The 27383-nt window shown below is 42.8% G+C and overlaps 1 long non-coding RNA gene across 1 annotated transcript in view; it reads right to left on the reverse strand.

Moving 5' to 3' along the window:
- Positions 1-6781: 6781 nt before the first annotated feature.
- The window catches only part of LOC137160245 (uncharacterized), a 155981-nt gene continuing 135379 nt past the window's right edge, over positions 6782-27383 (reverse strand). The window contains exons 2-3 of the long non-coding RNA XR_010921821.1: positions 20685-20772; positions 6782-7008 (exon numbers count right to left, since the gene is read on the reverse strand). This is a non-coding gene — a long non-coding RNA (uncharacterized lncRNA). The remainder of the gene's footprint in view (positions 7009-20684; positions 20773-27383) is intronic.

The raw sequence follows: 27383 nt of genomic DNA on the forward strand, positions 1-27383 counted from the left end.
AGATCCATTCAGTCCTTTGGCCTTTTTGCTCTTCTAATATCAACGCAATTAACAAGCTCTGACATCTGATATATTTCCCTTGATAATTCAAGCCAAATCAATAAAACTAGGTTGCAGCAATGTAGGGTGTGTGGTGCTTTGGGGTTTTTATTCCCCCTGCCTGTCTTCACTGGATTTTGGCTCTGTTAAAACTAGACCCTTACAATTTAATATTCACTTGCTTGTGTCACAAGGGACAATCCCCTGCAAGGGTTGGGCGCCAACCTAGGATGCTGATTCTGGACAGCAAGAAGATGGACAGAAACACAATGGAGGCTGGTGAAACCAACCTATAAAAGTATCGCTCAGAGCCAATTTCCTGCCATGGGTATGGTTCATTCTATGTCCAGGTCAAAGACAGGGCGTGAACCCACTGCAAAGAGTCCATTTATTTTCTCAATATTTCTGCCTCTAAACCTTTTGATTGGCACTTCATTCAGATTGCACAATGTTTGTGTCAGGCACTCAGAGGTCTTCAGACAATGAGGAACCTGATAATTAAATATCTGATTTAGATTGTAAACTTTTTGGGGCAGGCCTGGGATTTTTGGTCTGCATTTGTAGAGTGTCTAGCACCGTGGGATGCTGGTTCATGACTGAGTCTCCACGGTGCGACTACAATATAAATAATAAATAACCATAAGCTGGTGTGAGCTAGGTGAGATTTGTTTGAGCTCTTTTTGGGGTTTGCTGTTGGGACATGTGGAACTTGCTCAGATTAAATTATAAACTGACTCAAAAAAATAATTCTTTAGCTCAAACCCAAATCTAGCCAGTTTTGAGTGCAGAAATGAGAACATCTTATTTGTCCTGGTTTTTGTAGAAAATATTTTTGTAGGGAAAAAAAAATTTGTAGAAAAAATTCAAAGTTGGAAAATGTTTTGACCAGCTTTATTCTTTTATTTTAAATTCTAAGCTTTTGGCAGGCAGGGATTGTCTTTTATTTAAGTGTGTATGTACATGGCCTCCTGGGGCCCAGTATGGTTGGTGCTTTCATGTGTGATAGCATTAGTTAATAGTTAAGTATAATTACCCCCATATTACTGATGAAAACTGAGGTGCACAGAAAGGAACTGCCTTGCTCATGATAAAAAACAAACAACTTTGTGGCAAAGCTGGAAATATGCCTCAGAAGTCCTGATTCAAAGTCCACAGCTTTAAACACAAGCTGGCATATTCTCCTTATAGAGCCAGTTCTTACGTTAAGTGCAGAAGCACTTGGCTATAATTTTATATTAGAGTGGTATCATAAATATTGGGAGTTATGGTACATTGCAGCAGACACATTATACATGCCTGAGCTGGTTTGAATTTAATAGGGAGTCAGGTTAGTATCTAGTAGTGCAGAGACAACTGTCAAGAGGCAGCAAATCATGTCAGGGCATAACTCACCCCAAAAGCCACTGTTGCCTTTCAGTTGATTTGGCTGTAATGATAAAACCATTTGCAACTTCCAGTAAAATGGCCACAAAACAACCTTTGGGGGATTTCCATCTTATTTTTGTCTTAAGGCAGGCTGTGATAAATTCTCCTTCATTCTGCCCAGTTCCTGATTCAGCCTGAGAAGCCCCAGCTTTGCTCAGATGTAACCAGGTCTGCTCACTGCACCATTCACAGAGGAAAGGAGTGGAGGGGATAAGACTGTACCTTCATGCCGAGTTATGCTTCATTAGCCTGAAATGCTCAAGTGCTTCAAAACAGCAGGACAACAGAGATGTTGTGACCAGGACTCAAGGTGACAGAACATACAGCTTGTCCCCTTCAGACAGTCGTCTTGATGCGTTTAACGGTTCAAAAATTGACCTCTCAAAGCAACACTTTCTTTCTATTCCTCGAGCGAATTTAGTGCTGGCAAAAGGTGCCAGTTTGACAGGCTTCTGTAGAGCATAAAGACAACCTGGGCAATGGCAGTGGAGATGCACCTTTTGGCCCTTGCTAATGGATCTGCAGGACTCCCCTACAGGACCTCATTATCCTAAGTCATGTTCAACTCAATTCTTGACCCTCTGTGCAGACCACCATCCAGGAGGTCAAGTGGTAATTGTGGGGACGGTTTCAGTACGGTGGATACTTGTCTAGAAGTAATGCACTGAAGTCGCTAGTTCCCATGTCATTGAAAAGCCAGGAGATGGAGATGGCCTTTTGATGACACATGGACCTGGCTGGATTTGTGTAAGTGGAGAATAGAGCTTGTTGGGAATTTTCTGAAGATACTTCAATCAGGAAATGTTGATTCTTCAAAATTGAAACTCTTCCTGAGAAAGGTTCAATTTTGACAAATCTCCTGATTCAAAACATTAAAAAAAAAAGTTTTCAAAGTGTTTTGACATTTCAACATTTTCGTTTTGACCCAGAATAATTTTTTGTTTTGAAATTTGAATTGATTTCTACTAACGAAGGTTAAAAAAGTAACCAAGGTCAAAATTAAAATGCGGAAGATTTTGATTGACCTGATTCAATTTATTTCAGATTATTAATTCATGACTTTTCATTCCATATTGGGATTGGCAATTTTTTTGAACATTCAGAAACTCTTGTGGAATGAGAAAAAAAAGTTACCTGCCCAGCGCTAGTGGAGAATGCATATGATGTTATACAACACCTCAGACCAAGCTTTCCACGGAAGGCAGAACTGCTCTGCCTGCAAAAACGCCCATGTATCCATTTAACCAAATACAACCCCACATCTGTGTGCACAATATGAATAACAATGTGTACAAATGCCTCTTTTTAGTGCATTCATATTAGTGTTTTACATTTCTGTAGTCTTTTTGTCTAAGGATCTCCAAGAACTTGACCAACATGAAATCAGCCTCGCAGCACTCCTGTGAGGTAGATTCTGAATGTAAACAGGGATCACTTCAAACCCTCCTGATGCAAATCTCCTTCTTTGGTACAACGTGGTCAATATTTAACACACACGGCAACAGTACAGTGCTAGAAATGAAAAATATCATACAGAGTTGTTACTAGAAGGATATTTCAGTTGGAGAATGTCATTTCCAAGGTTAGAATTTGGCCAGGACGCTGGGGTGAATGTAAATAGCTATTATGAAAACTAGCACAAGATCTTGACTAATCTGAACCATTGCTTTCCATGTGAATTTAAGGAAGCCATCTCTGGGACAGCAACATTACTCCAAAGCTGCCGGTTTCTTCCTCCAGCAACATGTGGCGTAGAAGTCACCTATCTCTACAGGCGCAGTTCTGCCTGGCTCAGGAAATCTAGCAGAACCACAGCAGATGGTGGCATGCCTGCATAGACAGACAGAGTTCTGTGGGTCTGACTGTTGTGCCGTGTTTTAATAACCTGGCCCATCAACAAGTGTGCTGTGCAGGGTTATTACAAATGGAGGAATATAAATATGTACTACATCAGCTGTCATCATATATCACATTTATAGAATACCAGCGGGTGTCTGCAGAGCTACTGCAGGTATAAATTGTTATGAATCTTGTTACTCATGGTATTAGTACATTGATAGAAGTAATACGATTTATAGGGAAAGCTTTATTTCCCCCGGTATAGTGTAAGTATGCTCTGCATTCACTCTCTCGGAGTCCTTTTTTAAGATTTTTTTTCTCTGTTACAAAGAAAGGAAAACACACTGTTTCCAGGTTGGCTGTTCATTTCTAATCTTCTGGCAAGTGAAGCCAGCAGACCCGTGAGACAGTATTTACTGATTAACCGATCTTCTGGGCATCACTTTGACTTGTCCTGCGGTTTTACGAGTATACTGAAAGAAAACACTCCATGCTGCACTCATGAGTCCTGAGGTTCGGGATACTGAGAGGACATCACTATCAGTTATACGGGCTCCGGAAAGAGCACTTCTGATTACAAGGAATAAAACGTGCAAGGGCAGAGGGGCATGGGAGCCCGAAAGAGCCGTTGAAACCTGCAGTATATTTACCCATGCTGTTTGAAGATGGGGGACAAATAGAACAGAATAATAGGCTCATGAGACGATTACATTATTATTTTTCAGTTCATTCAAAACTATTTACACTGCACAGAAATCAGATTTAAATGCCAAAGTATATGGCCTTACTCCCAAACTTTCATGATCAATCTTTACTATTTATTCCCAGAGAAGGAACTGATAGAGTGATTACTGAGGGAACGGGAATTGAACATGATTCCCCATCCACCGTAAGGAGACCGAAGTCACAGATAAGGCAAGGCAATTTTAAAAACAATTCATACTTAGTAATGAGAAGAGCAAGAAGCACATGAACATCAACCCATTGCCTCTCCAGCGCTTGTTTTCTTGGCTTCCAGGTTGCTGAGATTTATGTACCTGGAAGTACACAGGATATAAGCTCTGAAACTGTGCCTGAAGGAGGAGAGTTTGACCTACATCAAAAAAGTGACTATTTCAAACAGTTATCAACCCCCATTTGGTTAAGTAAGGCATTCTCCCTCACTATGCAGCTGTGGATCTGCTCCAGTCAGGATTTTACCTCCTTTGCATTGGAAACAATTTTTCATGGACTGGAGAAACTGTCCTGTCATTTTAGCCAAAATTTAAGATGGAAATGAAAAACATTTTGGTTTACTGACAAATTTATACAAACCACAAATTCCATCGTCTCCCCTTTTAATGGTAGTGAGAATATAAATACGTATCTATATTTGCACAGCTGTTGCAGAGTACATGGTGTATTTCGTATTATAGTGGTATTTGCCAGTGAAATGCACACTGTCACAAGATGCTACACAGATTCAGCTGTAAGAAGGAAAGCTATAAAGGGCATATTTAAATTGGGGAAGAAACGGATCGGAGGGGGGGAAGGTCAGAAAGAATCAGATATTTTAGCATTACTTATTCATTTCTTCACATATCTAATGTAATGCTAGCCACCCATCTGGCACCCTGAGCACCTGGCCCATCAATTAAAGGTCACATGCATACATCCCACCTTGGTCCAACCCTTCTTCAACAGCTTTAGGGAAGAGAGGAAAGAGGTGAGCTTTATAGTATGCCCAGAAGGTAAACAAATCTGAGCTGTGGTAGATCAAGGGGAGGGAAGCGAGTTGCAGAATGGAGGACCCTGTCTCAGAGAATGCCCCACTAGTCTCTCCCCTTCAGTTATATTGAGGAATTTCCAACTTCAGCGCCTCTGTTGCTCTTGCTTGTGGTGGTTTATCACAGGGAGAGAGGCCAGCTCCCAAACCCATTAGGGTTTTATAGGTTAAAACCAAGCCACTTGAATTCTACCTGAATGCCACCCACTTTCTGAAGTTGCTCCCCCAGCCAAGCGCTTGCTGAGTGATGGCAGCTGCCGTTGAGAAGGTTGGCTTTCTCCATGCCGCTGGCCTCGCTCCATACGTCTGAGCCTCTGTGCACGGTCCACTGGGCAGCTTCAGCCGGGTCCATCTGCTCCAGTGGCTTTGTGCCTGCTCACAAGTCAGCTGGCTGTTCCGCTGAAGCGTAGGTGCCAGTCAAATTGGGATTAAATCGGCAGCCTGCTTAAATGTTGAAAGAAACCCTTTCTGCTGCCGGGAGTATTGGCAGCACTGCCACGGCACGTCTCATTACTTGGTAACACCTGCTGACCCTTGCAGGGGGCATGTATCCATTTGTTGCTGCCAGGAGGACAGGTTGTGTTGTGCTGGGTGCTGCGGGGATTAATTAAACCCACTTGGCTTGTCAAAAGTGTGTGGAACATGAGAGCACAATTATTTGGCAGCCCGTCTTAAAATAAAACCTAGGCAGAGAACAATGCCACAGAACACCAGCACAATAGGGGCTTTTTGATCCTCTTCTTGGCAGTCTCCACAGAGAGGCGGAGGTTTGAATAGGTGATGGAGAGTAAATGCTGCTCTCAGCCCTAGAGGGGTTCACTCTGGGGCAACTTGCTGTTCTGACTGACAGCACACCTTCCCGTTGCGCTAAAGGTCGAGGCGCATCGATGGCAAAGCAGTGGAGGGGAAGCTTCCTGGCCGTATCCTTCCTATGGATAAGCAGAGTACTCAGGCCTTCCTTCTTGTATCAGCTACAGCAATAAAAATCAGGAGTGTCTCCTCTGAAGTGTAAAGGAGGCGTAAGTGAGATCAGATTCAGACAATCTGGGCCTTCTGTTTGCAATGCATACTTGTCATACCGATCAGAACAAAGGGAATTAACCAAAGGGGTTGAGCTAGTAAGACAATCATTTCCCTGCCATGGTCAGATCATGCTGCTAGGTCAGTCTGCACTATTGCCTTCTCCACTCATAGCTCAAAGAGCAGCAGGTGTTGTCAGTTACTTGACCTCTGGTTCCTTTGCAAATAACCGGAGGGATCTGCAGTCTGTTCTACCATCTTTCTGTTTACAGCTCCTATCAACCATAGCAGCTTTCCATGAAGAGCAGAATCGCAAGAAGACATCTGATTGAAAGCATTCAGCATCGTTAAATGTCAGGTGGATTATGCTTCAGCTTCAAGAGCGATGCAGACCCTTACCCTTTGAAATGAATGGCTGAGTTACTCGCATGGCTGTGGCCGCTTGGTTACATACAGAATGAAACCCGTTCCCACCTGGCCATACAGATATATTAGCATTCTATGCCGATATTAAATACTTGGTGCTTGAACTTGTTCCCAACGGCCCTCAGTAGGAACAGAGTTAAGTGCATAGCTTTTATGCGTAGGTCACAGTGCTCTCAAAGGAACTAACTCAGCACGTTTGGTTATAACAGAAAGGACATCGATAAGTGTTACCCACTGGGAGTTTCTGAAATGAGCATCAGTGGGCCCCTGACGAAGAGTTTAATGTAAGAGAAGAGATCAAGTCCTCAGAACAGATGGAAAAAACGAGGAATGGTTGTCCAAGAGCGACACAGGGTGTGAAATTCAATTCTATTTCTCCATCAGAAACCTGCATCTGACTCTCTGCTGCAAAACACACCAATCAGTTGTCAGTCCAGGCAATGTCCCTTCCATGTTCTTTGGGGGTCTTGGGCAGGGTATTTAACTGCTTCATGCTGGAAAAAAAAGAGAAAAACATCTTGCTCCTTGCCTGCTGCGAGGAGCCTCACGTGCATTATCCACGTGAGAGGATTAAAAAATGAATGTTTGTTCAGATTTTTAAAAAAAATTACCTGAAAGACCAACAAAACCCCCAAAACATAATTAGAGTAACAATGCAAATAAATCTCTGGGGCACCCTGACAGTGCTAAACCATTTCAAACTTGCTTGTAAAGGCCATGAAATTTGACCCCAAGTGTCACAGTAATGTATCTACAGCCTCACTAAGGAACATGTCTAGTATCACAAAGATCTGGACAAAACAGAAGAGGAGACAGTCGAATCAATAAAAGATGCTACTGCTTCCTCCTCTTAATACACAAGGTACTGACTTCCTTCCAACCTAAATCGCTGGAAAGGTGAAAATACAAGTCCCAGGTCTCCTTTCAGATGCAGATTGCTGACGTAGCATTTCATGACTGATTGTTAGAAAAGATTCTGCCCTTTGCATTTGTAACATGTCCAGCATTTCATCGAAATATCAGAGATAGCAAGACAGGAAAAAATGTCTGCTAGGTCATCATCAAATCCACCCTGAGCAGGCAGCCAATGCAGGAATGTCCTTTGTAGCGTGCTGAACAGTAACACCTATTTTGAAATGTCCCAAAGATGGGGCTTCCACCACTGCTCCTAGGGAAACTGTTCCATAGCTCAACAGGCATTACTGTTGAGAATTTGTTTCTTCTAATGGGCCAAATGCACTCTTTATATAAATGGGCACAGTCCACCCCAAGTCAATGGAGTTTCAGCAGAGGTAAGTTTAGTCCATTCATCCTAAATGTTCAGTTGAAGAAGAGGACTTGTTATTCCACGTTATACTTTCCTGGACCACTCTGTTGTATTCTTCCTTTTTTTCTCTCATCACTGTTTACATCTTTCAGATGATTGCAGGCAGTTGTGTCCCTGTTAGCTGTGCTTTTAGCCAGGTTGCACATTTTTAGAACCTTTTATTTTCTTCCCAAGCCTGCATGTTTCTTTTTCATTCAGGAATCTGTGTTGCTCCTGGGGCTGCTTGAGATGAAATGTCAAACGCAAACTCAAGCTCTTGGAGATGCAAGACTTTTGAGAGAGAAAGAAATGAGAAGGGGTGTGCAGGAGCAATTCCTGCAGCCACTTTTCACACCAAAGATACAACTGAAGAGAGCAGGCAATTAGTCCTTTCTCTAAGAAGCATCTCTAGAAGGAGAGATTAAAACAACCACCACCACCATCACAAAACAGTCTAATATGCAGGAAAAGGGATTGACGGGGATTTTTTTTCTTTTTGAGATCCCAGAAATATTGTGTCTGGTTTTGCCATTTGCTGATAAATGAAAATTTACAAAAAGGATTTTAGAGGGAGCAGCATCCGAGGCGCTCCAATATTATTAAGCTTATCTGCGGAACAAGAAGAAAACAGGGGATAGAATGTCAGTTAGTTGGAGTCTGAGAATTCATCGACAAAGCCCCAGCTAGAGGAAGAGAGGGAGAGTAATGCAGATGGCTTCCTGTCAAAGGGAAATGGATTTTCTGTGCAGATTTTGGAACACGAGGGCCTTTTTATTTCTATTTGCTTAAGGATTCTGTTTAGTGTAGAGCACTTGAGGTTGGAGACACAAAGGCTTACACCAGTGCAAGACGAAGGTCTGACGGAAAATTCATTAATAGACAGGTTTCTAGGCATGGCCGCAGCCCCTCATAGTTCCCTGGTAAGACAGTGAGGCTGTGTACGGCCAGATTAGATTTGGTCCATTCCCTCGCTGCCCTATTCTAGAAGGTCTGTATTGACCCAGTTCAGAAGGTTCCAGTGACTCAGCTCACAGCTTTCACATCTCTTAACAAGGACTCAAGATTTGAGCCCCTCATCTGAGTCGATATCCTCACTAGAACGGAGCCCAGCCCTCTGCAGACTTTTAATTTGGTTTGAGCAGAGATGCAACCACACACCAAATGCTGCAGGGTGGTAGTGGTGTGGCAGGTGTTGTATTGTGTGAGTCATGTCCATATAATACGTGGATACGTATGCCCAAGTAGTAAGACGTTTGGGGGTGCTCATGGAAGGGAGAAATATGCTGTATCTATGGTTTTAAGCCACATGGGTTCACAGCCTCCCTCTCAGCTTCTGCTTGGAATTTAAGATTTGAAAGCACCTGAAGTCTCATACTAAAACCCAAAGAAAAAGAAACCCCCCTTATCGAACTAGGAGAAAAGTCACTGTGAATTAACAAATTCTGCTGGATTTCAATTCAAGACTCTGGCCACTTTAAATGAAGCCCAGTGGATACATGAACTGCAGTCACCCTTTCTGGTGGGCCAGGTCTGAGTTTGCCGGGTAGCCCCAAATCAGGGAGTTCAATACAGACATTTCCTGGGGTTCTCGTTGTCCCTTGTTCCAGGCGGGGCTGCTGCCTGGAGAAAGATGCTGCGCTCACATGGGCTCCACGGCACTGCTCTCACATCTGTTACCCTCCGGGCTGTGAATGACCAAGGAGGGAGGGACATGAAGATACCGCATGCACGGGGCTGTTACATAATGAGCATCGTGTACTTGTCAGAGACCGCAGGCAGTGGCTGCCGTGCATCCCAGCACACCCAGTACCAACGGATTCACTACGGTAAGTTCAGTCGTTCACATGGGTCCTCTGACGACCTGTTGGTCCCAAAGCAGATCGGGCCCCATCAAAATATCAGCAACACTTCAGTGTCTCATTCTAAGCCCTGGATTTTCTTACATTTAAAGGGAGTGTACGGCTAGCTCCGCCGGGAGGTGGAGATCCTGAGCGGGCTCTGTCACTCAACACAAACATGGTGCTGTCGCTCAGGTGGAGAGGGGAGGGGATGACAAGTGGCACAGAGATTGACATGGGCCTGGGGTGAGATTAAAGGTAACGTAAGGGTGCCATCGGGGAACATGGAGCAGGGAATCCCAGATGAGCAAATGCTCGGCCCCGACAATCCTGGAGAGAGAAGTCCTCTGTCTATCTTAGGCACCAGCTGTCTCATGATCTTTAATGTGTTTATCCTCACAACAGCCTTATGAGGCAGGCCAGTGCTATTATCCCCATGGTACAGATGGGGAAACTTGAGGCACAGAGAGGCTCAGTGACTTGTCCAAGGTCACATAGCGATCCTGTGAGAAGAACCCAGGTCTCCCAGCCAGAGTCCTAACCCCTGCCCAAACGTTCTTCTCCTGGCCCGTTATCCCGAGAGCAGGTATGTCATGGCAGAAGAAGGGCTACCTTCCCCCACATACCATCCTGCTACCAGCGTCCCTGGAAGATGGGACTTAGTTCTTAGGCCAGCAAAGCAGGGACAAGCGGAGTGTACCGTTCCCTCCACTGCTGTGGAGAAACTTCTTGTTTTGACTTTGAACTCTGTCTATAGAATGAGCTTGGTTTCAGGCTACAGGAGGAGCTCACGAATAATGTATGTTGTCTGCAGGTCACTGATCAGCTGGGAATCATGTCCTTACATCTAAACCGAACTCATTTTAATGTACTCCGAACTCATCTCCTAAGCATTACCAGGGTAGTTTCAGAAAAGCGGTTTGCACCCTAAAAATATATTTCAGCAGCGATAAAGCTCATTTCATTCACTGCCATTAATTCCAAGAGGGCTCAGCTACGCTCTTCTTTTTTGCTTTGATTTTCCCCCCTTAGAGTGAATTTGGTGCTCATGTACATTTCTAAGCAGAGAACCACGTCCTTTGTCTATTTATCGACCAGCCACAGCATCTGGGTAACAGCAATGCAAGATTCCTCCACGCTGCCCTAGCAACATAATATATCTCTGTTCTGACCCAAAGGATCATTTGGCGCCTCAGTGTAGTCAGCCCTTGGTTTCTTCACTGAGACGACCAGCAAAAGAGACAGTGGTAAGTGACGGACTTTGTGCTGTGACGAGCTGTCTGCTAGAAAGCAGAGTGAAAGGTACCAACCTCATACAGGCTGCTGACCACGTCAGAGCTAGAGTTGGAAAACAGGAAAGCACAACCCAGCGGGGTGAGGAAAGGTTGGCTGGAGAGCTCAGTGGGGAGAAGAAGGAGTAGTGTTCTATCTGGATGTCCCCAGGGCAGGAGGAGCAGAGTTTTCAGAAGGGTTCAGCACCCACACCAGAGACCAGATTACCTGAAGATGGGCTCGATTCCCATTCAGGCACCTCAAGGAATCATCAGACTGTTCATGAGTGCTTCAGCATCCTTCAGCTCCCTGAAAATCTGGCTCCAATTGCAGGTGCTGAGCACTATGGTGGGTGCATTGCAGCTGCGCACACACAGACCATGCAGCAGCCTGGCAGCTCCTCTTTGTATTATGGGATGCAACCTGAACTTTTGAAGCACAGCAGGTACGTCCTACCTAGCTATTCCTGTAGCTCACAGCAGGTGCCTTGTGTCTAGACAAAACTGGAACGTTACGCAGCAGTCTGGTGGCTACCTGCAAAGTCAGGCCAACTTTATTTGTCAGAAACAAAGGGCAGATTCATTAACTACAGAAGTCGTTTTTATTCCTATGAAATAAGTCAAAGCTGTTCCTACTTTGGGACTTATATAAGAGGCTCCACACGCTGACATACTAACCCTTTCCAAGTAAAGTAAGGAAACCGGATTTATGCGCATTACACCTCTCTCCCCAACCCCCAAATGGTCAGTCTCCTGAAGGGGAGTTTCAGGAATGACAGCGTAGAGTGGAAGAAGCCATTGTCCCTCCGAAGGTGTCTTTTCAGAATTAGAACTGCTGGACTGGGGGATTTTCTTTCATTTCCCATTTCTCAACCTTAGCTGATCTGTTTACTGTTTTTTCCCCTTGTTTTAACCAACATCTGCTGGTTTTAATAGTCAGGACACATCCTGGAAACTGTGTGTCTGTGTAAGAGAGAGAGTGATAACACTGGTGTGAAATAGCAGATGAAAGGACAACAAGCAGCTGTTTCACTTACTGATGTTTTTAATACAGCTCAACAAGCAAAGGTGTTGAGAAGGTGAGAAAGAGGCAGTCATTTACTGTATCTATCTATATCTGCTTCTGTCACTTCTCGTTCCTCACTCAAAGTTACACCAAATAAAAGCTACAGCCCGTGTTGCTGGAAATGTCTGTGTGACTAATGAAGCCTAGGCTGACACCAGTATAAAGCTGGAAAGATGTCATGGCCCCAGGTAGAGTTTGATGGCTGAGATCTCCTTTCTAGCTTCAAGTTGCAGCCAAGAAACTGTCACCGTACAAAAATGTTAAACAATCACTTGAGAAGAGAGCTATCTATTTTGGTATCTGCACTGATTTACAGTGAATAGAAATTAAATGAGCACAAAGATGTATCGGACTTATTTCCTTCCTTTTCTTCTCCCTAAGACACTTCACAAAATCGTACAGCTACTATCTGATGGGAACTTTTAATTAATGGTGCAACTGTAACTCTCAGGAAAACTTTTGCAGAGACTGTGTTTTACCAAATCCTGTTCAAAATGTCACATGCTTGCTGTACCCTTTCCTATCATTGCTGATTGCCTTCTGTTGTTATTTGTATGTAAATAGAAGTACTCTCCAGCACTGCTTTCTCCTCTAACTTCAGTGATTCTCTGTCTTTCCAACGTGACAACAAAATGCTGGCTTTTTTCGTTACTGGACATTTTTAGACCCATGAAGCCTAATGGGAAACATTTTATTTAGAGGTTCTTCTGCTTTTATATCAGACATCCATGGGATGGAGGCCTCTCTCTTACATTGTACTACCTACTTCAGAGTTTCTTGCACCTTCCTGTGAAGTATTTGGTGGGCTAGATGGTTCCATGCTCAGATCCAGTCTGGTAATTCTTATCTTTCTCCTTTTGTAATAAGAGATTGAATAAGAGATTCATAGGTTCAGAGATTGGAAAAAAATGTGCTTGGTTCCATTTAGTCCAACCCACTACTAGTTCAGGATTGCTCCATGTGATCTAGTCTCCAGTGTAATATCCAGTTTTGTTTCAAAATGTCTCAAGTAATGGAGATTCACACTATCTGTCCCCTAGCAAAGCCACGTACAAAGGTTTCATGCCTACAGTGAAACTCATGGAAAATCATGTGTTCACCAGTTTTTCAAGAAGCAAAATATTTTATGGTTTGCCTCTGATTTTTTGTTTTCTTTCTGTTATGCTGTTTTCTAGAAAGATCTGAAAAGTGAGTAATAGGGAGAAGACGGTCTTAGCTGCAAAAAGGGCTAGCATTTGAAATATTTGCCTTTGTAAAACAGGCTAAAAATGGCAGCCTTTCCTGAGAGTAGATTTTCATCCATGAATATTTTAGCCTCAGTTGAATTTGCAAAATCTTGAGAAAATTACCTCCCCAGTAGCTCCACCCAGCTCCATTGCCAGGACCTTGCTAGTTGAAACGGACCCCGTCAATTTTAGCTTGCTGGAGGGAATTCATTCAGCCCTGCAAATTGAATTTCAGACCACTGCCAAATATCCCTTTTGTCCCTTTCTTTTGGTGGCTGCCGCAGGACTGGCAGAGAACTCATTCTGATCTCTTGTTCAGTTGATTTACACAGGTGTAAATCTGTTGAGTGGAGTCACTTCCAGTTTACACCACTGTAGTTTAAGATCTTTCTTCTCTCTCTAGGCAGAGCAGAGTCTGTCCATCGTGAACAGCGAGGTTCACTGTGCTGCCTGTTTTGGTGTCCGTGGCTTGTGGAAGAATGCCCTGTGGCCCTGAGAAGTGTTGGTGACAGCAGCGAAGAGGAAAATGGCAGAGCTGTTTTTAATCTGCACATTTGAGTGTGATAGTTTAGATGATGCAATATTCCCGTGCCGCCGGTGGGATGCTCATTGTCATCAGCAATGGGGGTGAGCACCCAGGAGATTAGACATTTATCCAAACAAGCCACATTTCTTGAATCAGAAGACTGTGGAAAAATAGTCTTTCCTGAGACTTCTGCTGCTTCATCTCAGCATCACTGCGGGAATCGATTTCCTCACAGGACACCAGCCTAGCATCCAGCAGCAGAGAGAATGAAAAGTGATGGGGACTAAATACAAAGATAGCCCTGAACTTTCAAACATCAGGTTAGCCAAATCCCTTAATCTTTCTGTGCCTCAGTTTCCCATCTGTAAAATGAGGGTAATACTTCTCTGCCTCACAGGAGTGGAGTGATGACAGCCACAGATACATGACGTGCTCAGATACTACAATAACGGAGGCTATTTTCGTTCCTACATAGACAGACAGGTAGGGCTAACTACCTTTTTAGATTCTGGGTCAGGTTTGGGCTCTGGGCAGGCAAAGCCCAATGAACCCTGGCCAAACCTTGCATAGGCTGTATTTTTTCCTCTCTCCGGTCATACGAGAGTGCCTATTGAATAGGCAGCAAAACGGAGGCTTCTTTTGTCTGTTTAGGCAAATCAGTCTGAGACACAACAGAGACCCTTCTCTTCTGTTGATTTTCAAAACTTTACATGAGGCTTTAAGGAGCCATGCTCTGGGCATGAAGTATGTTCGGTGATCAAGAGTGGATAAAATTCCATTAGAGGTAAAAATGTTGTCAAACTGTGTGCTGGAAAATATATATCTAAGCTGAGAAACTTCTTAATTCAGACCAACGCTCGGTGACATATCCCACAAGACTCTAATGCTGTTTACAAATTCTGAAGAACACCTCCAGTCATTTCTGGCGTGGACTTATGATTTATTTCAAAGAAAAATGGGGCCAAGAATGTGGGTCTGTGTTTAATGTGAAAAGGGATTTGAAGATGAAAAAGTCAACTGGCATGAAAGATTGCAGAGCAAATGTAAAGGCAGTAAAGCACATTGGTGGCCTCAGAGCATGTAATAGGATATTGGCGAAGAAGAGAAATACATTCAGGATGCTGGAGTTTAATAAAATAGTTCTTTTAACTCAATCAATAATGTATAAGAGGGAATATGGTAACAGAACACAATTAAATCCCTGAAGAAGAGAATGATGCAAATGAGAAACGGCTCGTGAAGTTACTGAAATGGTGAGCACCACACACATCCACACACCAAACAAAACACTCATGAATGATTCAAGCTAAGCCACCATCAGCTGCGGAGTTTAAACTGAATGCTGCTGGTCTTAGCAGAGCTTTACCCTTCTATAGGGATGGAGGTAAACGCTACTGGGCAGCGGGCAGAAAACAACTCAGTGCTCCATCAAGCCTTCCTATTTGCCCTCTGCACTCTTTCCTTCCATGTGCCAAAAGCTGGCCGTGTGCTGGAAAGACAGTGTGGGCATGCCACTATCCTCTGCCTGGCACAGCCACTAACAGTAGAGCTTGGAGCTGCACCCAGCCCAAGTGCTCAGCAACACTGAAACCTACTGGAATGTTACAGTGACCTGGTCTGAGAGGCTGGGACGTGTGCATGCGCCCGTGCATGAAGATGCTGAAGGGAGCCCTTGCTCTGTATTTTCTGCTGCATTGACAGAGAAGACACAATGTTACTGGGCACTTCTTGTGTCTTATACTGTCTGGTGTTGAAATCCTCCAGCGTTAAGAAGGAAACAGAAGGTGTCTCATTTCTAATGGCTCTGTATGAGATGCTTCCCTTTCTTAGGAAGATACAAGACAGATTCAGAAGCCTTCAAAGGTCCTTGACAATGGCATAACACTGGTGCATAAACTCTCCAGTGAAGTGAGTATACCAGTATGAAATCAGAGTTTGCATTTGCACAACACCTTTTATTCAAGGATCACAAAGTCTTTTGTAAAAGTTGTTTAGCCCTCAACTCTCTGAGAGATAAATGGGTATAAGAATACCAACCTAACAGAATGTTAAACGGAGGCACAAAGATATTGAGTGACTTCCCCACAGTGAGACATTGGCAGAGCTGGGCACAGAACCCAATCCTGAATGTTGACTTCACAGTCCCCTACTTCAATCAATAGGTCACATTGTTTTCCTGGAGTGTGTACATACAGCAAAGAACTGGGCCAGATTTTCAATAGCTCAGTCCCATAACTGCAGCCAGATTTTCAGCAGAGCTAATTATTCAGGTACCAGGGACTAATCTGCCTACATAAAGGTAAAGTAGCGGCAATGACTGTTGCAAGCAAAGAGTTCTAAAGTCACAGTAAACTTTATAATTTTGAAACTAAATATTAAGAGTCAATTGCTTCATTCTCTCTCATTTGCAAACAAGAAAATCCCTCTCTGACGCTAGTTAATTTAACGCACCTGTTTAATTGTGTTTATGGGTGGACACTGGTGTGCACACACACATATGGCCTGGATAGTAAACTAACAATCAGTTAATAAAACAGGAAGTCTATAACTATTCCTAAATTGCTATTGTATTTCACATCAGTTACCATTGATCTACTCAAATACCTGCTTGAAGAAGTTCCTCTTTAGCAACAGGCTAATACAATCCATACCACACTTCTGAAAGTATAACTTTGACTGAATGATTGATCTGTAACTATTATTCTTTAACCACTAATAAAGTGAGATCTCAGATAATTAATTAACAGTGTTTTCCCCTTTCACAATGCATTTGACAGTGCGTGACCAGCAGAATGAGACGCTTATATGAAGCGGCAGGGTATGTCTCCCAGCACATTTCCATCCCCTTTTCCTAGTAAATATTCCTGAGGGCAGGTCTTGCATTTTTAATATGTATGTAATATTTATAAGAACTGATGGTGCACACATTCCTTAATGCCCATGACACAAACAAGGCAGTGTCTGATACAGGAACTTTAGAGTCTACAGTTCAGGATGTACAGGGAAACGTGACGTAGGGAGAATTTTATATTCATGTCCTTATAATTTAAGTTTACAACCAGTCCCACTGAAGTCACCTGTTGCCTGTGGACTTAGCATAGAGGAACCTTAATGACACAGATAGTGGCAATGCCAGTTGAAGACAAGGCACTTACAAGCTTAAAAACCAATGTGGAAGAGTTTGCAGGATCAGTGGCTATTTTTAATGTAATTAACTGATTCCTTGCGGGCACTGCAGAAGGAGTGGATTTTTAGGAGGGACTTCAAAGATAACATGAAAATGCATTAATCAAACCACAACAAAACTCAGATTCATTAGGGATGCTACAGAAGTTTTAGAGATTTGCAATATTTAGTGAACAAATTTTCAAATTTCTCGGATTTTCAAAAGACCCTGACAGTCAATGGGATTCAGGCACCTACCTTATTTAGGGCCCTGTGAATATCCCAGTACTCATTAGGAATTAGACATCTACATGCCATTTATTTATGCCTTAGATCTCGCCCTGGAACCCTTTGGACTCCAACTGGTGTCAAAAGTTCCAAAAAGAATTTAATAAATGGGAAAAGTAAATTCCCATTGCTTCCGACAAAAACATTAACATATCATTCTGCAGCTAATTAGAATAATCATTTTATAAGATTCTTATATTCACTGAGAAATTACAACCCGACACGAAAGAATAGATACAAATTATTTTTAAAAATGCACAAAAAATACCTATGAAGATGAAAATCTCCAAAATTATTCTATTCTGAATAGCTAGAGTATATGAGACTCTCTTCTCGTTTTATGGCACCTCTTATCATTACTCAGTTTGAAATAGGAGATACCACATTTCAATTGCTACAGGTTAGTGCGAACATTGTGTCAGACAGCTAAGCACATCTCTGGCTCTGGCTTGTTGCTGGGTTCCATCTTTCATGCCTTTTGAGAGCTGTTTTTTTTTATGTCTTTATTAACATGCATGTCAATGCCAAATAGAGAGGATTATACCAGAATCTGTAGGGGGTGCTGGTTTTTTTTATAGCCTTTAGGAAAAACACTCTAATAAGATGAAAATATAGTAGCTTTCAGAAGTTTTGGAGATGACTCAAGTATGAAATATGAGCACCAACATTAGTGCTAAAGTTGGGGCGAAAGCACACTGAAGTCAGGGGGTTTGGAGTAAACGGCAACCACAGGGGGCTGAGACTATCCTTCACATGTTAGTGAAATCAGTACACTACAAAATGTTCCCATATGAATCAGGGTCTCCACAGCCAATGAGGAAACATTCTGCCTAGTGAGTAACATGAGAAATATTCATGAATTGATCTGGTCTGGTCAATGCTGAAGCCAGTGATAGCAGGGAAACCTGCCCACCGCCAAGAATTGTCTCAGAGAAATTTTCCAGGCAACATAGCCCACAGCTTGTTCAGAGATGGGCAAACTTGTCTGGGTTAATCTCACAACCATGTGAACATCATGGGTTCAAAAGCAGACACAGGACATCGCTGGGTTGGCATTACATGTAGGAGGAACAACTAGAAAAGGACCAGAGGGAAAAATCCAATAGAAAGACAGGATGAAGAATAGCTCAGAGGAAGAGCAAAGGGAGAAGAGCATTTGCTAGTGAAAAAATACATTAGATTTACAAGGAAGGATGAGTTGTGGTTAAGTCACTGAAATGGGACTCAAATAACCTAGGCTCATTCCCCAGTTCTGCCATAGACTTCCTGTGAGTCTCAGTTCCCTCATCTGTAAAATGAGGACAATAATCCTTTTTTAATCTGTCCTGTCCATTTAGAGTGTAAAATCTTTGGAGCAGAGACTGGATCTCATTATGTGCATACGCAGAGCCCAGCACAAACAGGACCTAATCTCAGCTGAACCTCTAGTTACTATTGTAATAGAAGCAATGATTAATATCGCTAACATCGTATATGTAGAGCACTTGTGGACGGGGAGTTCTTCTTCCTTCAATAGCTAGCAAAGAGTGCCTGGCATTTATTCCAATTCCTCATTAGGAATGTAGGCACAGATGCATAAATTATAGGTTTTAGCCACCGGCTAAAATGTTGCATGAACTGAAGGAAGCTCTGTAAAACCCAAATACAGTCAGCAAAATTGACAAAACCTGACTCCCTGGAGCGCCCCTCTCTCTGCAGAAAAATAAAAGTTCCCTCTCCCCCCGCAAATTCTGAAAAGAAAAGGAAAGAGAGGGACTTAGAGCAACAAGAAACCTACACATATTGACCCAACCCCACAAAACCTCCCTTCAAGCATACAGCCTGTGATGGGTTTATATATGTTACTCAGATTGGGGAAACAGGTGCTGCTGTTAGAATTTTGTACATTTCTCCACAGACCTCTTGCCGTCTCATTAAGCCCAACTAGTGGATAACTGGCAGCAGCTGCAATGATTCTGGCTGCTTGAGGAAGGTGTTCATTTTTTAACCTCTTGTTTGCCACACATTACACAGGCTTTCATCCACCCCAGCCAAGAATTCACCACTTCAGCAGAGAAGCACTGCCACCTTCCAAAGCTAAACAAACTGCTGTTAATTTCTGCAAAAATCTCCCAGGGGAAGGGATTGTCTCTGGGTATGTCTACTTTGTATTGCTGTGGCGACATGCCCTCTGTCTCTCTGATCGACACTGACATGCTACCCTAATCAGTTCTCACGCCCTTTGCTCACAGGGCATGGAACGCCCCTTGCTGCAGGGGGAGTTCACCAATCTGCAGGGTTTGAATGTGGAACAAGAAGCCGGTTTACAAAGCTTCCAGATCAGTTTGCCTGACCTTTGTTTCAAGCACCTGCAGTTTTGTAGCTTTGAGATCAGCAGTTTTGATTGAGGAACCTCAGGCAAATATCTATTGTCCAATCATTCTTGAAAAACCTTCTGAGGGAATAATGGACCTTCTGCTACATTATTCCAGCCAAATGACTTCTTTAACTCGACCATCCCCAGGAAGGAAAGGATATCAGACATTTCTGCTCATTATAATTCTCAGTTACTTAGTAAAGAAAACCACGCAAGATGCCAGTCTCCTCCCCCCATCCAATGCTCTGGCCCTATCTTCAGTCTAGGATTCTGTAGGCATCGGACCATGAATGGGATTTTAATTTGGAAAGAATATCCCAAGTGTGTGAAGTGTCCATTAAAAGTTCAGCGCAAAGTTAAATCAGGTTTGCTGAGGGGACTGAACGGTTGGTAGTGAGGAAACACAGAAAACTCTAGATCAATGGAGCTTTTCACTTTTTGGGCTCTGATCCTGGAAGCTTCTCTGCATGTCTGTGCAGAATCCCCCCCACCAAAAAAAGTCACTATGGCTTTGCATGGGAACAGGAGATTGACCTATCTGAGATGAGTTGAGTGTATAGCATTATAAATGAGAGCAAGACTTCTCAGCCCAGCTGTTAGAGGATAGATATTCATGTAACTACAAGACAAGACAATCAAATCTGGACCCCACCAGAGAGTCCATAAAAACCCTGGTCTTGAGATTTTCAAAGCCAATTAGCTTTTGCTATGTGGCCACTTCCACTTATTGGCTTTGAAAATCTCGTCCTTGAACTAACCCCTAGTGGTGGTTCCCCCAGCGTATCTGCAAGCTTGAACTGCCCTAGTTACACACACTGCTTCGAAAGAAGCATGCAGTTTCCTGTGCTATCCAGTGCCTCAAATTAACTTCAGACTTTTTTTCTATAAAATAAAAAAAGGAATATGATACACTGACGCTCTCTGTCATTATCCTGCACAGCATTAATAATAATAATAATAATAATAAAAACACACCCTCCATTGTCCAATCTCCTTTTAGATCTTTCAAAGGGGGTAATAGACAATCATCATTATCAGGGCTTTTTTCTCCCCCTGCTTTCCTCCCTCCACCCCCCAAAAAAGCCACATAACTGATGTAAGAACTTAAAAGCTTGGAGCAATACTTACAGGGAGAAGATGAAAAGCTGCTTGGAATATAGATTTGAGTGTCAGATGGAAATTACAGCTCCAATTCATCCTCCTTTATTACTGGGTTCTGTGGGTTTAATGGGAAGTGAATACAGTTACTTTCCCCTGTCTTGGGGGGAAAAATGACATTCCATTTTGTCTCCAAAAATACACATTATTTAACTTATAAAATATTTAATCTAAGTAATTAATCCTCTCATGACAGCGCTTTGCACATTTTCTCTGACAATCCATACTTCCAAGGGCCTATAGTTATAGCAAACTTTGTTTCCATTTTCACATGAAATTAATCAAAGGCACATCCTAAATTATTCAGGAGCTGAGTGAAGCCTGATTACCACAGCTTGGAGAAAGAAAGCTCCCATTTCTTTCATGTCCCCCCAATACGACAACCCAAGTTCTCCAAAGGGAGAAGTCAGTATGGTGACTAACACAGCCAAGTTCCTGTTGACCACATGAGTGATGCAGGGTACAAGGTGTCTTTTCCCCTCGTTTAGCTTAGCTTTTCTTATTTGTTGGGTTTAGATACATGTCTTCTGTAACTGACCATAGGGAATTATCCAGCATGAAGATGGACTGGATGGGACCTAACGGGCTATTTTATCTTTATCTTCTCTAAGTCTGTTTATTCAGAGCTCAGACATTCTCTCATTTTTTCTCCCTATCTCATTAAAACTAGTCCAGGTTTTTCAGCAGGAAGAGTTATAACAATAGTTCCACAAATTTAAAAGGAAAAAAAATATTCCTCTCTTTTGTCTGGTTAGAAGTTCAATTCTATTTGTGGTGAAGTTTTGCCAAACTCAGCAAAGACAAGAGATGAAGTTTTGCTTTTAAATTTTGCATTTTTTTTTCTTCTCAAAACTGTCAAAAAATATTAACTTTGATGCCTCATTTACTGTCCCTGACTTTCAGCAACCTCTGCCAGGTATGAGTTATATAGCAGGTGCTTAGCAAATTTATTCAAGCATGATCTGATCCCAGCAGACACAGAGTAGTCTCAATCTTGCTTTAATTTCCAACGGCATAAATCCAGAGTAATTCCTCTGGCTTTAATGGCTTACTCTGGATTTAACAAGTAAGAGTGGAGGTCACATGGGCTTGTTAGGTCGGGCTTTAAGCCTGGAAATAGAAGCACATGGGTGGACTCTTGTGCTCGCAAGAAGCCCCAGAAAATTTAGTGGGGCTCTCTCTGAGCACAGGGCTCCACCCAGGAGATTTTCTTTGCAGGATTGTAGCCTTAAAGCCATAGCTCATTGGGATATGGTTCCCTGTGTGGTGTGTCACCAAGGGAAATAGCTTTTCTGGTAGGATATGACATGAAATCAGGCCCCACATTCCACTTACATCCCAGCATCAAGAGCTGTAGGTCTGCCTTGGCATAAGCTATTTTACTTTGTGTAATCACCACGTCCTCCTCCTTAACCCCAAATGGAAAAGTCCCTTCTGCAACATGCATCCTCACAAGAAAAAAGAAAAAAAACCCACTGCTCCCAGGGAGCTCAGTCAACTATTCTTCAGCTAGTTATAGTATAATGGGAGGCACTCAAGCCGAGCAAATGACTCGAGTGCTTCAGAGGTGAAAGATGCATATTGGGTGCATATGTTCCTATATCCAGTACAATAGCACATCAATTTCACATATCAAAAAGGGCCAGACAGACACTGGAGAAGTAAATTTACACCAAAAAGTAGAGGAAATGAATTCTTACCAAAACAAATAAATCCTCATTCTTGACCTTCAACATGAAGGCTGCATGGTGGCTCTTTCAACCTGTCACAGTACCCTTTAAGAATCAGGGTAGATGACAGATGTTCATCTTTTTTATACTGCCTTATTGTATATTAAATTCCAAAATTAGGCTTGCATTTGTATACACCAGGGAAAGAAATGGAGAGGTTTTACTACTTGCATCATTTATGAACAGCTTAACATTGGGATATCTACATTAATATCAGCTTCCAAATGGAAAACTATATTAAACAAGATAAGCGTATGTATTTTATTCATAAATCCATAAAATCTTATTAGCAATCGTTCTCATAGTTTTTTCCATCCTTAAAGTGCTTTCTGCTACTACCATAATGCTGTAGTGGATTCTTTGCAGCATTAAGACAATGCATCACAAAGCCGATTGCTCAACACTTAACTTACTGCCATTGGACAGGAAAGATACACGTTAATGTAGTTGTCCCCTCCCCACTTCCTGATTTCAAAGAATTTTAGCACTGATTTGCCAGCTCTAGAGACCGAAGGCCTTTGTTTATCGGCACACCACGTACAGCCCTGCCAACGTGCTGCCATCTGCTAAGGCCACCGCTGATGACGATGGATCTTGTGATGTGTCATGTGGACACCTACCCACCAAAATGTGGGGCCCACCAACCCATTCCACACAGTCCATTGGTTTGCCGATAGGTGTCAATGACTTCCTCAGATATATTTTTCTATCCCACACATTGGTCTAAATCCAGAGTCACTTCAATGAAGTCAGCGCAGTTGTTCCTAATGCATTCCACCAGTGTAAGTGAGATCAGGACATTCCCGTCTGTCATTATCTGGGGCCTGATCCAGTGCCCAATGAAATCTGGGCAAAGGCTTCCATAGACTCAGTGGCCACGGGGCCAGCTGATCACATGTGGATATTGTTGATAAATTGTACAGCGAATTGCTTGATCACACTTTGGTTTGTAATGAAATAGACTCAAGAGGCCAAATAACCAGTGTCAGTCAGGTTCATTGCTATAAGCCAATAATAATATAGTACAGGGAAAATGTTCTCTATGATACCAGTCTCCGGAAAGCCATCGCATACAGCATTGTGACAGTCACATTATGCAGAACATGTGTTCCCAAAGTTACACCCACTAAAGCCATCTTTTTATACTCTACCTGTTTACAAGTACAAGGTTCTGTATGCGTCATCTGAAACTACATTTAACCAATCAGCTTTCTACCTGGCTTCCCTGGGGCCACGGTGTACTCCCTTTCTCCTTGTTCTGAACATATGCATTCCAGGTACCAAAGGGCATGGAGGGGCCTCCTAGGTTTGTTACCAACTCCCTTCCTGTTGCTATGGTGAAGCACTCATCTGTCCTGGTCTTGACAACTTTCCTATTTGCTTTAGCCAAAACTTTCTTCCGTGAATGCAAGGGATAATGGATACTTAGCACAAGAGATCAGGGTTATATGAAAAACACAGGCTAAGTAAGAATATATAACAACTATAATGTTTGTGCTTAATGCTATTTGTGCTTACTGCATACCAGTATAGGTATGGTGCGGCTAATACGTTGTGGAAATGTCACATGCGAGCCCAGCATATATATTAGTCAACTGTGTATAGATCCATAAAATGGAGTTACTCCCCTGAGACAGCTAACTCTTCCTCTTCTTTATCCATCGCTCATACCGTTTTCTATAGCTTCCATCCCCCTAGTATCTAATGCTGCTTGGTGTTGCTTTCTATTCAATCAGTTAACGTTCCCTGGAATAAATGACGGCAGGTTGTGCAGTGTCTGCAATGCTATATTATATATATATATATATATAAATATATATAAAAGCCAGGCATTATTTTTACCATTACTCACTCCATGGATTTCAAACATCAGCACGTCAGAAAGGGGAACAACTAGAAACTCCAGTCTGTTAGTAAATACCGTGGGAGAGGTGATCTGGCATCTCAAAGTCTAAGCTCCAAACTAGTGTTTGAGTGGTAAAGGTTCCCTTCAGCCTCCTCATTCCCTTGGGGAAGCTACCTGAGTGTTCCATTCCCTCAGGGCCTCCAACCTGTGCTAAATGGATTGCAGTTGCTCCCTTGACATCAGGGTTTACTGTTCAGAAGTGCGTGAAAGCTCTAAGACCTGGCTTTCAGAGGAGCTGAGCGTTTGCAACTCCCTCGAGATGAAACGGACTTGTAGGTATTCAGCACCTGTTTAAAATCAGGTCCTTCGTGTATATGAGCTTGGTACATAGCAGCACGGACTTTAGTGGAGTCACTGCTGACGGGCACAAAACAGGAGAAGCAGGCCCTTGGTAAGTGCAGGTAGCTTCCACTGCAAAGAGGGAAAGCGAAGTGCTTCGAAGGAAATAAAAGGAGCATGAGGGAAATAATAGCTAGCTCTTCCCTAGTGAAACAGGAGGAACGCGTTGCGTAAAGTATGCCTCTCTGCATGGCTCCTCAAGAAGCGATGATAAAGAGAATTTACAGCGCACACAAATTAAGCCCTGAGGTGAAAACGTCAGAAGAGTTTAACTCTGCATCCAGTGAAAGCCTTGCGCTCAGGTAGGAGCCACAAAGAAGGAGTTTTGATGAAGTATTTCACACCTTTTCTAGCCCTGGGATCAGATTTCTCCTGCCGCTCGGCGTCAGGAGGCGGCCAGTCTTTGGCCAGCTTTATAAACATAAGTAGTGAGGGGGACTCAGTCCACCCCACGCCCTTTGACTTGATAAAAACATATCACATGGAAGAGATGTGCCCAGAGTAATGCGATGCTGGTGGAAAGGTTCAGTAGGACGCTTGAAACAAAACGCTGGAGATTCATAGATCATCTATACCTATAGACTCAAATATACAAATCGATGCTGTTCACAGACTATGGGTCAGATTTTCAAAGTGTTCAGCACCCAAAATCAGGGCTAGATTTTCAGAAGAGCTGAACCACCATTTAGAGGCTAGCTGGGCTTTTCTGGAAATCTGATCATAAGAGTCACCATCGGAGCTGCTGGGCGCTCAGCACGTTTGAAAGTTTGCCTGATGTTTTGGGGAGCTCTTTTGAATATCTGGCCATACTGGAAGAAATAAGCTCATAGGGTTTCCATTATCAATGGAAAGGTTCCCTTTGATTCAATGGGCATTGGATCAGGCTTTTACTTCCCTGAAGAAACATGTGTTTCCATAGCTATAATTCACTACACCTAAAGGTGCGTAAATAGTGTCTCCCCCTGCCTTGCTTTAGATATTAGCAATATCTCCAGCTGTTGTGAAGAAAACAAAGAATCCCAAACCAGGGCCCGGTGAGGAGAAAAGCATATGGGATGAAATGTAGAAGCCTAATGGCCTAGAGAGTATGCGTTGCACAGAAATACACAATGCTGAAAAGCTCTGTTTTTTCTAAAGTTACATACGCTCAGAACTGAACTGACTCTTCAGCATGGTGCTAGATGATGCTGTTCCACTGGATGAGACATAAAACCCAATTCCTTTATCATCTGTTGTCACTACATTTTCCCTAGCATGTTTTGCAAGAGTGAGTGGTCAATGTCATATGCAGTGTTCTGATCAGATTCCCATTTGGATAACTACATTTCTGGAACAAAATTCTGCTCTGGTTTATACTGGTATAAATCTGACATAACTGCAGACACATCAGAGTGTACAGACATCATTGTAACCGAGAACAACATTTGTCCATTCTCTTTAAATTTCATTTGCATTTGCAAGTGGAGAAGTTATCACTAAATTGGTACAGAGTGTTGCTCCTGGCACAGATTGGATTCAGTGTTCACAGATGTGGCTACATTTCAGCAATGGGTGAGTAATCCCTGTTACAATACTCTCTGTAGACAACTGGGATGTGTCAGGGTGAAGGGCCCTAAATAAGTCTAAGCTATTAATAATAAACCAGGGTATAAATATATTTCTCCAGCAGGTTTATTGTTGTGAGCAAAAGCTAAGTGCGATATACTGCAATTTGTAAATGGCTGTTTTTGAAGAATATTCCATATTCAGTTATATTGTCTCTGTGAGAGGAATGGAGGTAGAATCGCACATATTATGACTTCGTGTAATTCCAGCTTCAAACCAAACAAATGTAAATGGAAAGTCACTTTCTCTATCCACAAAATTGTACTTAAAACATTTCCTTTAGATCTTCAGCAGGCAGCTACTGCAAACCATGCGCTATTTCTCTGTGCACATACTGACTGGTGCCATATGCTCAGTCAGTCAGACAGGGAAGGAAAAGTCTAACACCCACTAAAAACAATTTTAGAGCAAGCAATCCCAAAGCGCACACAGAAACAAGACAGGGGATCACATTCTACGAGATTGAGGAGGGAAGCTGGGCTGAAACCAAAGGGTGTATGATATTACACAGTTGTGTGCTGCAATGCTCAGACACAGCCGGAGGGGTGAAGAGTGTGATGCTCTCAACTCTGAAGTATGTTCCATCAATACTGAACAGATCGCTGCAGACGTCAGACAGAGGGGGTCATTCCTGGTATTTCACATGTAATCATTATTATTCATATTCAGCTATGCCTATAGAGTGAAAACCGGGTCAGTGCCCCATTTATGCTAGGTGCTGCGCACACACAAATGAAAGCCAGTCTCTGCCCAAAGTGCTTGCAGTCTAAATAGACGAGACAGACAAAGGAAGCATTAATTCCCCTGTTTTACAGATGGGCTAAGTGACCCGCCCCAGGTCACAGAGGGAGTTCGTGGCAGAACTGGGAATCAAACTCAGGTCTCCAGAGTACTTATCCAGCGTTTTAACCACAAACCCAACCTTTCCCATTTGAGATGTTTACTTAGCCTCTCTGCTTCTTTAAAAAATGTCTCAGAATGCATGTTTAGAACTTTAAAATACATTTTAAAAGGTGAACTGAACTCTCTCCAACTCGCCAAGACCTGGGCCGACGGATGCGCCGCTCCCAAAAACAGTTCAGTGCACTG

Source organism: Emydura macquarii, unplaced genomic scaffold, assembly GCF_026122565.2.
Source record: "Emydura macquarii macquarii isolate MOO-44397 ecotype Brisbane River unplaced genomic scaffold, CSIRO-AGI_Emac_v2 contig_2184, whole genome shotgun sequence".
In the NCBI taxonomy this organism is placed as follows: domain Eukaryota; kingdom Metazoa; phylum Chordata; order Testudines; family Chelidae; genus Emydura; species Emydura macquarii.